The following is a 15,558-nucleotide window of genomic DNA, read 5'->3' on the forward strand; positions in this document are numbered from 1 at the left end:
TTGGGAGGTGATGCGGGAGTCGCACCATTGTTCCATTTGACAGTTTTCTATCGATTCGGATCGCGAGATTCCGCACCACACTCTGTAGCCACGGCTCCCAATGATGATGAAGATCAGAACATTACAAGCTTTCCTAAAAGATCTCACGTGACATGTCTTTGTAGCACTACAATGTTGTATACTTCGGTTGATTCAGCTGTTTATTCTTTGGGGTTCCAAGTGCCTGTTTTCCCCTCGGGGTGTCTGGACGCTGACTGACATCCCCTCCCTCAATCCTCCATCAGAGTCAGGTAGCCCAGGCAGGGCTCCTGTTGGGCTCACTAAATTGGGTCACGATTGTCAAGGTTCAGCATGTGCCAAATTGCACTGCAGATCCTCTAGGGGAGTCGGCGATGTCGGTTTGAGACTGCTGCAGGGCGGCTTTCTGCTGGTGGAGCCGAGGTTGACAGGGTAGGAGCTAGGGGCCGAATGCCTACAAGGGGTTAGGCCCTAAATCCTGGTTTAGGTACCTGAGTCCCAGTCTGGTGGCTACTGTGGCACACATCCCCCCCACACCTCCCCCAGGCTGGTCACCGCAGGTGCTTAAACTCCCTCAGTGCCCATGTTTCTGTATCAGAGGGGTAACAGTGTTAGTCTGGATCTGTAAAGGCAGCAAAGAGTCCTGTGGCACCTTATAGACTAACAGACTTTTTGGAGCATGAGCTTTCGTGGGTGAATACCCACTTCATCAGATGCATGTAGTGGAAATTTCCAGGGGCAGGTGTATATATATGCAAGCAAGAAGCAGGCTAGAGATAACGAGGTTAGTTCAATCAGGGAGGATGAGGCCCTGTTCTAGCAGTTGAGGTGTGAAAACCAAGGGAGGAGAAACTGGTTTTGTAGTTGGCAAGCCATTCACAGTCTTTGTTTAATCCTGAGCGGATGGTGTCAAATTTGCAGATGAACTGAAGCTCAGCAGTTTCTGTTTGAAGTCTGGTCCTGAAGTTTTTTTGCTGCAGGATGGCCACCTTAATATTTGCTATTGTGTGGCAAGGGAGGTTGAAGTGTTCTCCTACAGGTTTTTGTATATTGCCATTCCTAATATCTGATTTGTGTCCATTTATCCTGTTCTGTAGATACTGTCCAGTTTGGCCGACGTACATAGCAGAGGGGCATTGCTGGCATACATTACATTCAGTTCATCTGCAAATTTGACACCATCAGCTCAGGATTAAACAAAGACTATGAATGGCTTGCCAACTAGAAAACCAGTTTCTCCTCCCTTGGTTTTCACACCTCAACTGCTAGAAGAGGGCCTCATCCTCCCTGACTGGACTAACCTTGTTATCTCTAGCCTGCTTCTTGCTTGCATATATATACACCTGCCCCTGGAAATTTCCACTACATGCATCTGATGAAGTGGGCTCTAGAAATGCCGCTGTGGGACAGGGAGCCACTCAGTCCCTGCTCTGGAAGCTGTAGCACTCTGGTTAAATAACAAGAGACTCACTAGAGCAGGGGAACTGGCTCTGGCAGAGCCTGGGTGAGTGCTCTAACCACTAGGTGAGGGAGCCATCCTCACACTAGTGTGTGTTCTCACCTTTGCTCCTTCCCTCTAAGCCCAAATGACACTGATGGCTGACACAAGTCAGGAGAGAGCCCTACTCCCCTCACTGACCCAGCACAGGCACCCAGACTCAGCTGAGAACTACAAGCAGTGCTAGGTGCCTTGCTGCAGCTGGCTGTTAGTGCTTGTGCTTGCCTCCGAGACAGGGGTGGGGTTTAGTAAACCCCACCCCCTGCTGGTCAGCTTCTCCCCCAGGCAAGTTTAGGGATCTCTCTGTCTAGCCTGCTGGGTTACTGGCCTCTCCCCATTCGTTGTACTGGAGCCTGGATGCCTGTCTTGCTTGGGCTTTGTGAATCACAGGGATTTTTTCCAGGCACCATAGAATATCAGGGCTGTAAGGGACCTCAGAAGGTCATCTAGTCTAACCCCCTGACAGATTTTTACCCCAGTTCCCTAAATAGCCCCCTCAAGGATTGAACTCATAACCATGGTGTTAGCAGGCCAATGCTCAAACCACTGAGCTATCTCTCCCCCAGTTGGGGAAGAAAGTGCCTCCTTGTAGCTTCTGAGCAGTCCTGTGTTCTTAAAGATGCTAGTGTCATGCACCTTCCTGACGAGCCCACACTGATGTCAGAGATGGTGATCCACTAGCTCCTGCATAACTGTGGAAGGATAGCCCTTTCTGTTGATGTACTCTGCAGCAAGGTGGTCTGGTACCAAAATAGGGATATGCATGCTGTCTGTCCCTCCACTGCAGTTTGGGAACCCCATTGCTGAAAAATTCCATCTGTTATGTCCTGCATATTACTGAGAGTCACAGTCCTGTGTAGCAAAAGACAATGAATGGCCCTGCACACTTGCATGACAATGGCACTCACAGTGCATTTTCCAGCTCCCCCAAATGATTTTACACTGGCTAGCAGCAATCTGGTGTTGCAAGTTTCCACAGTGTGATCACCACTCACTTCAGCACTTATTCTGATTCCCTTGCACTGGAGAGCCAGGGAAATTTCCACACACGTATCCAGCAATGTGGCCTGGAACATCCAACAGTTCTGCAGCCACTTCTCGTCATTCCAAGCCTGCACTACAATGCGAGCCCACCAGTCAGTGTTGCTTTTCGGGCCCAGAAGTGGTGCTCCATCCAGTGCAGCTGCTGTGTGACCACCACCAACAATCTTGAACTGGTTCTCGCTGTGTCCCACAGCGACCTGTCCTTCAGGAAGTTGTCATGCTCCACGCTGCTCTGTTTGCAGTTCTGCATGTAAGCAGAGTCAGGATGAGCTCTACCCTGACATCTGGTGGTGAATTGTGGCAAGTTGTAGAAAAGAACTTCAGGGGCTGATCTTGTTTGCATAGGGACACCCACCCCACCTAGCATGAGCCCATAGCAGCCCAAATGGTCACTTGGGCTTCTGTGAGATCCCCAGCTTCTCTGTTATTGGGACAGGAATAATAAAGTGTTGTTATCCAGATTATGTGAATCAAGGACAATAAAACTGTTTTATGACAGAGGGACTCGCCATCAACTAAGTAGCAGTCGCTACACATGGGACATGGGTTCCAAAACCCAGTGAATTGAAAGAGGGTGTGGGGGTAGATGTTTGTATGTAATAGTATGGATCCCTTTTGAGGGCCTGAAATACAAATTGTGCTGCTGTTTCTGTTTCCCCTCCCCTCCTACTATGGTATATCAGAGCTCATTTTAATTCCGTTAGGAGTCTAGTTAGAGGCTGCTGAGCTGAATTCACTTTGGGCTAATGGTGCACCAATGCTGAGGCTCTCCCCCTACAAGCTGAAATCACTAAAGAACTAAAATTGCTAAGAACTGAAATCACTGAGTGCTGTGAGAGGGCCTGAAGATATGTTGCTGAGCGGCTGGTGGAGTGTAGCAGTTCATGGAAGGGCTGGAGCGGCTCATACAGTGGCTGGTGGAGCAGAGCGGCTGGCGGAGTGGCTTGCGGTGAAGGCTGCAGCAGAACCCCATGGAGAGGCAGGGCAGTTGGTCTTGGACCACGTAAGGTGCCCCTTAACACCTCTGTGCTGCCCCCTCCCCCCAGTAGTGACTGGGAGGTAAAACTCTGCAGCTAAACTTTTGAACTGTAGGGCTGCACTGACGAGGGACAGAGACTTTTGGGATGTTTTACTTTTGGGACTTTGGGTGATTTTTTTGGGTTGCTGGACTTAAGAGCCTAAGGGGGAAAGACACTGCCAAACTTACATGGGGGTGGGTCTTTTGCTCATGGTCTGTGTAATGAATCCTGTTTGTGGTGTTTCCCCAGCGTAATGCCACATTGTTTCCCTCCTTTATTAAAAGAATTTTGCTACACTCAGACTCCATGCTTGCGAGAGGGGAAGTATTGCCTCTTAGAGGTGCCCGAGGGATGGTATGTAATTGTCCCAGTCACTGGCTGGGGGCTCGAGATGGTTTTGCATTGCGTTATTGAAATGGAACCCCTGGATTCTGAACCCAGCTCTTGTTGCTGCCAACTCAGACGGGCAGAAGGGTTATGTGCAAATGCCGGAGGATTGTGCATCCAGCGCTTGCAACATTCATGGTAACAGTGCAGAGCTATGAAGGCTCCATGCTTCTCTCAGAAATGGTTGACAACTACAAGTCCTGTGCGGGTTCATGGGATTTTCAAAAGAAGGGCAAAAATTTATGGATAGAGATGGCATTATGGGATGGGAAAAGTTGCATGATGGGAACTTGACCCACAGAGCCAGTCACCCCATGCAACTTATTTCTGCCTCACCATGCATTGCTCAAAATTCCCAAAAGATGGTGCCCTGCATGGTGGTGAGTTGCACGCTGGGCTACCTACCCACGGTGCAGCACGCTGTGCATCACCTCACACACTCCTGATAAGTATGCTCCGTGCCGATGCAAGGGGACAAGTATGCACCTGCAGAAGTGATATACTAACTGCAGTGGCAAACATTTGTGGTGCAGATACGTCCTGAGAAGGTCAGATATGCTAAATGGATCCATCCCCTGCCATTTGGGATAATGCTTCCTGGGCCCAAAGAACTCAGCACATTGGGTGCACATAGGGTACGAGTATCTTTGAAAATCTGGAGGTACTGAGCCCTTCTAAAAATCAGGTCCTAACTCTTGGCACTGAATGTTTGGAAATTTGGCCCATCGAGGCTTGCTGGTGCCCTGGTCTTCATTGATGAATAGAATTTAAGGCCAGAAGGGACCATTAGATTATCTAGTCTGATCTCCTGTATATCAGCCATTAAATTTCACCCAGTTACATAGGTATTAATCCCAATAACATGTGCCTGGCTAAAGCTAGGGTGACCAGATATCCTGATTTTATAGGGACAGCCATGATTTTTTGGGCTTTTTCTTATATAGGCTCCTATTACCCCCCACACCCATCCTGATATTTTAAACTTGCTGTCTGATCATCCCAGCTAGAGCATCTTCCAGAAAAGCATCCAGTCTAGATTTGGAGACACCAAGAGAAAAATTCACCACTTCCCTTAGCAGTTTGGTCCAATGGTTAATCACTGTTAAACATTTGCCCCTAATTTCTGATCTGAATTAGTCTGGGTTCAGCTTCCCGCTGGTGGTGCTTGTTCTACTTAGCAACACTGGCAATGTGCTTTTGGATCCACTTGGCTGCAAAGTGCCTTATAAATGTGGGATCGTTGTAATAACAGATTGCTTGGAATTAGGAGAGAATAAACAAACATTTCACAGAGTCTGAGAGGAGATATAATTAGTTCAGTCTTGGGTGATAAATTATTCTCTGGGGGACCCCACTCCTCCACAAAACCCCTCCGCCCGAATCTGTCTGACATTTACAACACCATTATTTTACTGTGCTCCAGTCACTTGGAAATATTTGATAGTTCACACGCAGGCTTATTTTAATCAATGTCCATTTAATTATGATGGAGACAAAGGAGATGCTTATCCCAACTCTTATAACTGAAGAAGTTCAAGGAAAGCAAATTCAAAGCCATCCTGGTGTGAGTAATGGATTCAATCCTGGCCCACATCATTGTAACAAATCTCTTTGCTTCCCTTTCATCAGTTTCTAATTTATTTGCTAATGATAAATCCGAGATGTCCCAAACTCAAGCAGCATATTTCACACTGGGATTTACAAGGGAGAAGTTTGCCAGCTCCTTAATGATCTTTGTATGAAATATGAAGGTGCCGTTCTGCTCTGAGAAGTGTATGTGCAAAGTTGCTCCTTTCTGCACAGCAGCTCTGCTCCCTTTGTGTACCAGTTCTGCTGCCTTCAGTGTCACACCTGAGGTTTGACTGTCCTATACTCCCCTCAGCTCTGCAGAGCCAGCAGCGGAACGGCAGAGCAAGTCTGGAGTCTCATCCTTCTCCTGAGTTGCCAGCAGAATTGTTGACTAAGCTGCAATCAGTGACAACTCTTGCAAAACACGGTGAAGGCAACGGGGTGTGGGTGTATGTCATGGGAGTGGAACCAAGGGCAGAATCTGGCCTAATCAACTTTTATTCCTTGTGAGGATGTGTCGGGGGAAGGCATTCAGTGTAACTTTCCTGTCCCAGTTTCTGATGCAGTAACCCCCTAGCTAAGCAGATATGAGCTTTGCTGCTAGCCCAGTTACTCTTTTAGTTCAAGTCACTAGTAGAGGCTTGTGTTTTTGGGCCACTCTCCTACATACTCACTGATGAGGGGAGGTTAACTGGGCAGGACGGTAATACCCAGTAGTAGAGTGGGTTGAAAAAGTTTTGAGGGACCAGTCTTCCATCAGAAGATGCTGATTCATTGAGATGTCTCTTGGGAGCATGTTGAATTTCAGGGTGATTTAAACGGAAACAGAGTATTTTGTTTCAATTTTCTTGATTTGCTTAGTTTCATATCATTTCATTTTGACTTCATTTTTTAATTCAATTTTAATGTTCTCTTAATATAGTTTATACCAGGAGCCAGCAACCTTTCAGAAGTGCTATGCCGAGTCTTCATTTATTCACTCTCATTTAAGGTATCACACGCCAGTAATACATTTTAACGCTTTTAGAAGGTCTCTTTCTGTACGTCTATAATATATAACTAAACTATTGCTGTGTGTAAAGTAAATAAGGTTTTTAAAATGTTTAAGAAGCTTCATTTAAAATTCAATTAAAATGCACAGCCCCCTGGATTGGTGGTCAGGACTCGGGCAGTGTGAGTGGCACTGAAAATCAGCTCACGTGCCACGTTCGGCACGCGTGCCATAGGTTGCCTACCTCTGGTTTATACTTATATTTAATATTTTATATTATCATGTTTCAACATTATCAAAACAAACCATTTTGCTAAGTCCATTTTGATGTTTCTGAACTGAAATATTTTGGAGTTTCCATTCCATGAAAACACTCAACATATCAACCTTTCATCCCAAATTGAGATGAAAGGTCAAAAGTCTGTTTTCCTAGCAGGTCTAGGTAGCAGTTGGAATGATTTGTTCTGATTTTGAGTTTTGTTTTTGGAAATAAAGCCTGGAGGAAAGGGATGTGAAGGGAGTTGTGTTACATTACTGTCAAGCTCAAGCATTCAAAACTCATCAGCTTTTAAAAAAAAATAAAAAATAAATTGGGGTTCATTTTATTTGACTTCTGGTTTAGCGTGCACTCGGGCCACGTTTTCAAGCATTTCTTCACAACCAGGGGGTCAAGCAACTTTTTTTTAAAAATGAAAGCTGAGAGTCTCACATATTTTCATGATTCCAGGAGCTGGAGCTTGGAGGAGAACATTGACTATTAGGAGACTTGAAAGAAAACAGCAAGATTTGGCAATGCTGCTTTTATTTTTCCTTCCCGATCTGGTGTGACCCACTTTCCCAAGGCCAGCCGCACTTTAAAAAATCTTTCAAACCCAGCAGTCTCTTTTAGAGCCTTACCCAAAAGCTGCTTGACAAGACAATTCCAACACGCTCTACGTTAGCTCTTCTGCAAAATGACCCTTACAAATATTTATGTTATTATATTCTTTGGCTTTTAGCAAATTACCAGGCTACAAGATATGGAAAAACATAAACTTTTTTATGGCCAGCAGTAGTCAGGTGTAACAATGTCTCCACAAAACTCTTAGCCTATCAGACCCTTAAAATTATTTGCATTAAATTGCCATTTAAGTCTGTGTGGCGTTGCTTTGAGACGATTACTGTCTACAAGAACCCACCAGCATGTAGCAGTCTAGTAGGACTGGCAATGCTAACACCGCTATCGCCGATGTAACAGTAGCAATTGCAAGCGTTGTCATACTGAATCCTGGGGGACCGCTGAAGGAATGCCGCTGTAGCTGGTGCTGGAATGTACTACACTCCATGCCATCTACTTTGATGTCCTGTTCCCATCCCCCCCTCAAATCACCACAGCAATTGACCATTTTGCAAACATTAATGACCTGTCATACCTCTGTGAAGAAAGGAAGTGTCATAGTCGCCCTTTTACAAATGGGGAAACTGAGGCACAGAGCTGCACATAAGACCCAATGTCATACTGTCTATAACACTAGATGAGATTGAATCTGGTTATCCTGAGTCCCAGCCTCAGGCCTTACCCACAAAACTACTCTTAGGAACATGGGACTTGCTAGACTGGATCAGACCTGAGGTCCATCCAGTCCAGTGTCCTGTCTGTGACAGTGTCTGGCACCAGAGGCCTCAGAGGAAGGTATAAGAACTCCACTGAAGACAGATGTGGGATAATCTGCTTCCCAGCCGCTTAGGTCTATCTTGAGCTCTAATAATCAGAGGTTGGCTTAAACGAGGTTTGATACCCCTTTCTTAGCATTACCTCGAATAACTCCAGATATTGTTGCTATCCATAGAAATGCTCAATCCCTCCAGGAATCCTGCTAAATTCTTGGCCCCCCATGACATCCAGTGGCAGGGAGTTTCACAAACACGTGTGGTCTGAACAGACATTTCCTTTTTGCAATTCTGAATTTGCCACTTTTCAGTTTCATTGACTGTGGCCTTCTCTAGACCAGTTGTCATTTTACACACTTCCTTCAGGTTAACTCTTATTCGCCTCCTTTCTAAGGGATGGAGATAGATCACTCAAGGTTGGGTTCACTCTGCAGCTACCAGTTCTACAGGCTAAGATTTGCTGAGGCCAACAGGGTTAGCAAAGGTGTCCGCGAGGACCTTATGTGGCCTGTAGAATCATTGTCTCCTGTGATGATGCAGGAGATGGAAAGAGCCCGGGGGAGACTTCTCCTTGGGGACCAGCCCAGACCCCTAGACTGCCATTTTTGCAGCCACTCTGTAGAGCAGAACTGCATGGAGACCATCTTGCACAGTATTTTATCTCCGGTTGTTTAGTGGGTGGGCCGGGCATGCAGCTGCAATGAGGGGGAAAGGAGCTGGTCACTATACACAGTGCAGACACTAAGGGCTGGGTTCTGGCAGCCACACATCATGTTGGCCAGGACTGGCACCGCTTCTGCTAAGGCTCTTGGGTATTATTTTGGCGTTTCCTTGCTGAAGTGCAAGCACCAAACCCACTAAACAGGCATCATCATCTCTAGGCTGCTGGATTTCACTTCCTCCGCAGCATCCCAAATCATTGGCACTGGGGGGCAAACAGCCCTGTGAGGCCAGTTTCTCTCTCTGGGAAGTGACAATAACTGTCTTTCATAGTTAGCTGTGGGTGAACCCACTGCTCATCGGTAACCCATTACAGCCAGAGGCTTCCACCCTGAAACCTCTCCAGAGCCCTTCCCTGGACCCCTAGCAGTGGGGATTTCCTTCCAGTGCCCTTCCCTGCCAGTTCTGCCCTGGCTAGGAGTGACAACAGCCCAGCCCAGGGGTGAGACCAGCGTCTCATTGTGTATCTCACGTGCACCATGGAGAAACCAACAGCCAGAGGGCAGACAATTCGCCTATCACCAAGGGCTGGCAAGTTCTACTGCTCCTGTTCCAGCATAGCTGCAAGTATAAGTTAATTGAATAGTTGTAATTGATAAACTAAACACTAATAATTCAGCAGGAGCAGATGGTGTTCACCCAAAGGTTCTGAAGGAACTCAGATATGATACCGAAGAACTACTAACTGTGGTATGTAACCCATCACTTCAATCGGTTTCTGCATGAGATGATTATGATTTTATTATTTTATTATTATTATGTATTTTATTATTTTATTTATTTATTATTATTATTTATTTTATTTTATTATAATTTTTAGCAAAAGCTCCAGAGACAATCCTGGCAATTACAGGCTGGTGAGCCTAACTTCGATTCCAGGCAGATTGGTTGAAACTAGAATCAGGCACATGGATGAACAGGATGTGTTGGGGAAGAGTCAACACAGGTTTTGTAAAGGGAAATTATGCCTCAGTAATCTGTTAGAATTCTCTGAGGGGGGTCAACAAGCATGTGGACAAGGATGACCCAGTGGATAGAGTGTACTTGGACTTTCAGAAAGCCTTTGACCAGGTCCCTCACCAACGGCTCTTAAGGAAAGTAGGCAGTCGTAAGATAAGAGGTGAGATAGTCTCATGGATCAGTAGCTGGTTAAAAGATAGGAAACAAAGGGTAGGAATAAATGGTCAGATTTCATAATGGAGACAGGTGAACAGTAAGGTCCCTCCAGGATCTATACTGGGACCTGTGCTGTTCAGTTTATTCACTAATAATCCGGAAAAGGGCATGGACCACAAAGTAGCAAAGTTTGCAGATGATACACAAATCATTCAAGCTTGTTAAATGCAAAGCAGACTGCAAGGAGTTCCAAAGGGATCTCACAATACTAGGTGGCTGGGCAACAAAACGGCAGATACAATTGTGATGCGCTTTGGAAGGAATAATCTCGGCTATACATATAAAATGATGGATTGTAAATGAGCTGTTTCCACCCAAGAAAGAGATTCAGAGTCGCTGCGGATAGTTCTCTGAACGCATCTGCTCAACTGCAGCAGTGGTCAGAAGTGGAAGTGGCCATGTTTACTAAGACAAGAGTCCTGCCCTACCCTCATAGATCTTCAGAGCTCCCAGAGCTGTCAGGAAATTCACCAAGGTCACAAGTGACATCAGTCTGGGAATTGGTTAGTTTCCAAAGGGTTAAACATCCCCCCGGCCTCTTCTGTGTGGCATGGGCCTTTCCCTGCTCACGCTGCAATACACCAGGCACCAGCCAGAGACACTCTCCCAATCATCTCACATGCACTGCAGATGGGGCGCTGAGGGATGGAGACCAGGAGCACTGCTGAGACTTCGCCTGAGAGCCGCAGAGTCCACAGAGACCACCCCTTTCCCTCCAGCAAGCTTTAAACTCCCAGCTCTACTAGGGAGGTTGTGCCATTTCACTTAGATGCTTCAAAGTAGGAGCTGACATTGAAAGGGGTGGATTAGAGTGTGTGCCTTCCGCTCCACAATCCCCTGCCAACCGTGGTCACATAGTTTAATTGTGCCTCCCGCTCTGTCTGTCTGTCTCTCCTTTCTTAGACTTACGGTGCGTGATTGCAGCACATGTGAGAGATTGCAGGGTTGACACAGCCTTAGGTTGGGGCAGGGACCATCTTTTGGTTCTGTGTCTGCACAACGGGGCCCTGATCCATGATGACTGGTGCTTCTCGGTGCTACCCCAATACAAACAAATAATAACATGACTCCAGAGCCATCTCCATGTCCTCCTTCCCTGACCCCATCCCGAGCAAAAGAAAGATAGAGATGAGGAAGCTGTGTGAGACTAAGGAGCTGGGCTCCCGGATGTACTATGTCCATTGGACCCTTCCTTCCTGCCCGAGACCCTCCCAGGTCCCCTTCTCTATATTGCAGCAGTCCTCAAATCTCAACCTGCCATTACAGCCTGGCCCCTTCCTTGTTCTCCATGCCAGAGCCAGGACGTATCTCTCCACATCCACATCACCAGCTCCCCAAGGTAGCCTATAGGGATGATTAGGGTCCTACCAAATTCGTGGTCCATTTTGGTCAATTTCACAGTCAGAGGATTTTAAAAATCATAAATTTCATGACTTCAGCTATTTAAAGCTGAAACTTCTGGGTGTTATAATTGTAGGGGTCCTGACCCAAAAAGGAGTTGGGGGAGGGGGGTAGCAAGGTTATTAAAAGGCGGAGCTGTGCAGCTGGAGAGCGGTGGCTGCTGGCCAGGAGCCCAGCTCTGAAGGCAGAGCTGCTGCCAGCAGCAGCACAGATGTAAGGATGGCATGGGATGGTACTGTCACCTTTACTTCTGTGCTGCTGCTGCTGGGGCACTGCCTTCAGAGCTGGGTGCCTGTCTAACAGCTGCCGCTCTCCAGCCACCCAGCTCTGAAGGTAGCGCAGAAATAAGGGTGGCAATACTGTGACTCCCCCCTACAATATCCTTGTGAACTCCCTGCAACTCCCTTTTGGGTCAGGATCCCCTATTTGAGAAATGCTGGTCTTCCCTGTGAAATCTGTAGAGTGCAGGGTAAAAGCACACAAAAGACCAGATTTCATGGGAGGAGACCAGATTTCATGGTCCACGACACATTTTTCATGGCCGTGAATTTGGTAGGGCTCTAGAGATGATGCTTACTTATGGTAAACAGAAATATGCTGACATGTAAGTAGAGAATAGATTTTTGGCCCTACATTTGGGCTTCATAATAACGAGGCCCAGTAAAATACAAGTGACGTGAGACAATTTCAGAGGCAAGTTAGAGACAAGTTGGGAAGCAGCCCTGGGTTATGTTCCAAACATGTTTTGGTTTTAACAAATGTTTCAGACAAAAACGTGAACACTTTGGAAGAATGCTTTCTGTATTGACAATCATTGGACTGATATTTACGCAGATGTTAATTAGGATGATGGTTAACATTAAATCGTTAATGAGAAAGTAGAAAATATTTAATTGTGGGAGAGGAAACACAGGTATGATAAAAGGTAGGCTTAATGCTAAGGAACGATGCACACGCTCATCTAGAGTCAAGGTACCACTAGAGAAAAGATTTTATACCCATTCTTCTCACCCCTGGATGCCCCATTTCCTCTTGGACTGGGAGTATCAATGCAGTGTGTGGTTATATTGTAATGTCCGTTTGCTTTAACTCATTATTTTATTTTAAATGAAATCTTCTGTTCTATCGCTTGTTTTGTCATTCACAGTCCTCCACTAAATTAAATTAACTGTAACTGCCCCACAGGCTTGAACCTGAAAGAGTTTAGTCTGCAGCGGCAGCTCCAGGCACCAGTGCTCCAAGCGCGTGCCTGGGGCAGCAAGCCACGGGGGGCACCCCGCAGATCCCTGTGAGGGTGGCAGTCAGGCTACCTTCGGCAGCGCGCCTGCGGGAGGTCCGCCGGTCCCGCGGATTCATCGGCAATTCAGCGGCGGATATGCCAAATCCATGGGACCAGGGACCTCCTGCAGGCAAGCCGTCAAATCTGCGGGACCAGGGATCTCCCGCAGGCAAGCCGCCGAATCCGCGGGACCAGGGACCTCCCACAGGCAAGCCGCCGAATCCACAGGACCAGGGACCTCCCACAGGCAAGCCGCCAAATCCGCAGGACCAGGGACCTCCCACAGGCAAGCCGCCGAATCCGCGGGACTGGGGACCTCCCCCAGGCAAGCACCAAAGGCAAAAAAGCTAGATCCGCCCCTGTTAGTTTGGGCTTTAAACTGCTAATGGGGAAGCCATAAACCCAGGTTGCACTGGGGTGACAGTCTGCTTGGTTGGGGTGTGAGAGCACAAGTCGCTCCTCAGCCCAACAGCGAGAGAGGCTGGAGCATGCTTTGTAGCAGTGCTCACCCCTGCCCTGAAGGAGAGCCCCAAACCTTCACAGATCACGAGTCGGCCCCCAGAAATCAGGAGACTTGCCTAAATATCATGATTTTTTCTTAAAGGATTGTCTCATGCTTTTGGGCCGTCTTTAGATTTCTGATCTCCCACCGCCCCCCCACGTGTGTGCATGTGTCACAATTCATGCGGGAGCTGGATTGTGCCGATGTGACCAGGGATCTCCAGAGCTAAATGCACAATTTGCTGCCGCAGAAGCTAGAGGGCCAAGTTTCCCCAGTGAGGGCTGTGACTGACTCATATCCTCTGCAGACCAGGCCCAGAGGGGGACACGTAACACACTCAGCTGTGGGTCACACTTGCTCAGGCAAAACTCCTGAGGAGAGTAAAGTCTCAAGAAGGGTTTGTTGTATATTATTTGGGGGCTTCCGCATTAATTATATTGGATTCTTTTTGTAACTCTTATACTGACTAGTACCCTATTCCTCCAGTATTCCCAGTGATCTCAATGGCACAGATCAGGGAGCGGCTGGTAATATTCACAATTCTTCTTGTCTTAATCCTGTCCAATAGGGTCCATTCTGCAAGGCCTTCCCCTCCAAAGTGCCCGGGTCAATGGCATATTATGCCATATGCTGACATTTCTTCCTTTGCGTCATCCCATCACTACCTCCCGGGGCGGCCTTGCTGTGTTTTTCCGTCAGCTGTCGTCTGTTGGACTCTCTACTCCCGTCGTTGTCAGCACTGTGCTTTACAGGACCCAGCCAGTCTGAGCCTGTGCTCCCTCTTTCTTTCATTTAGGGGCAGGGCCGGTGCAACCATTTAGATGACCTAAGTGGTCCCCTAGGGCCCTAGGATTTTGGGGGTGCTATTTTCTTCGGCAGTGACTGCAGTGGCTGGATCTTCGGCCGCCCCGGTCACCGCCTGCATTTAGGCAGAGGGAGCTGGGGCAGGGGAGCGTGGGGAGGGCCACCTGCAGTGAGTAAGCAGGGGGTAGAGGGATGGCACGCAGGGGAACTCCCAACCCCAGCTCACCCCTTCCCCGCCTCCTCCCCGAGCACACCATGGCTGCTTCACTTCTCCCGCCTCCCAGGCTTGCAGTGCCTAAGCTGATTGGCGCTGCAAGCCTGGGAGGCGGGAGAAGTGAAGCAGCCAGGGAGTGCTCGGGGAGGAGGTGGGGCAGGGGTGAGCTTGGGGGGGGTACCTCAGGGTGGAAGGGGAGGGAGCAAGGTGGAAGTTTCGCCTAGGGTGCAAAACATCCTTGCACCGGCCGTGTTTAGGGGTGTTACTCTCAGTGTGTCTCTAACATCTACATTCCTCACGGGGTCTTTCCTGCTTACCTCTCTCATCCGACTCAACATTCACATTTCTGTGCAAGAGATCATTTGCTCATGTCTCTTCTTTGTTGACTGACACTCAGAGTAATACATTGAAACGGGACGGGACACCATTTTATGGACTGATAGTGCTATATAATGTCAAATTAATTTACTTATTAGCCCCATGACTCCGAGGGTGAGTGCAATCAGGTGTCATAGAATATCAGGGTTAGAAGGGACCTCAGGAGGGTCTAGTCCAACCCCCTGCTCAAAGCAGGACCAATCCCCAGGCAGATTTTTACCCCATTTCCTTAAATGGCCCCCTCAAGGATTGAGTTCACAACTCTGAGGTTTAACAGGCCAATGCTCCAACCACTGAGCTATCCCTCCCCCAACAAGGTGTAAGATTTCTGTTTGTTTGTTTGTTTGTTTTAACCGTCAGCTCGGCAGACTCTGCCTGGGCCTGGAAAGCCAAACTCGCTCTGCTTTGCATGTCATCACCGTTCAGAGCTGCATGTCATGGAACCGCACGCGCCCCTTAGTTCTGTATTTGCTCAGCGGGGTCCTGGATCCTGAGTGGGCTCCTAGGCACTACTACAGTCATTAATAATCATTAAAAAGGAGCAGCACACTGGAACCCATTTGCAATGCATAGCAACAGCCGCTGTTTTTGCTCCACCAAACCTATGAACAATGTTGCACATTCCTGAGTGCTGTCTACTGGCCCATTTACACAGGGATGAACTAGCTACATTGACACAGTCATCTCTTTTAAAGAGCACTCTTGTAATAACCACCAGCAATACATGCCCTAGGCCAATAATGAGAACCATCTCGGGGCACACCTCCCCCACTGAGCAATTCAGAGTTGCCAGCTCTGATGAGTAACACAAAACCCTGAGGAGTCCTGTCCCCCTCAGCTGCTAACATCACACCACTGAGAATAAGGATGCTTTCTGGACAGGTACGTTGATTACATTCAGTTCGGAT

Source organism: Gopherus flavomarginatus, chromosome 25, assembly GCF_025201925.1.
Source record: "Gopherus flavomarginatus isolate rGopFla2 chromosome 25, rGopFla2.mat.asm, whole genome shotgun sequence".
NCBI classification, from domain to species: Eukaryota; Metazoa; Chordata; order Testudines; family Testudinidae; genus Gopherus; species Gopherus flavomarginatus.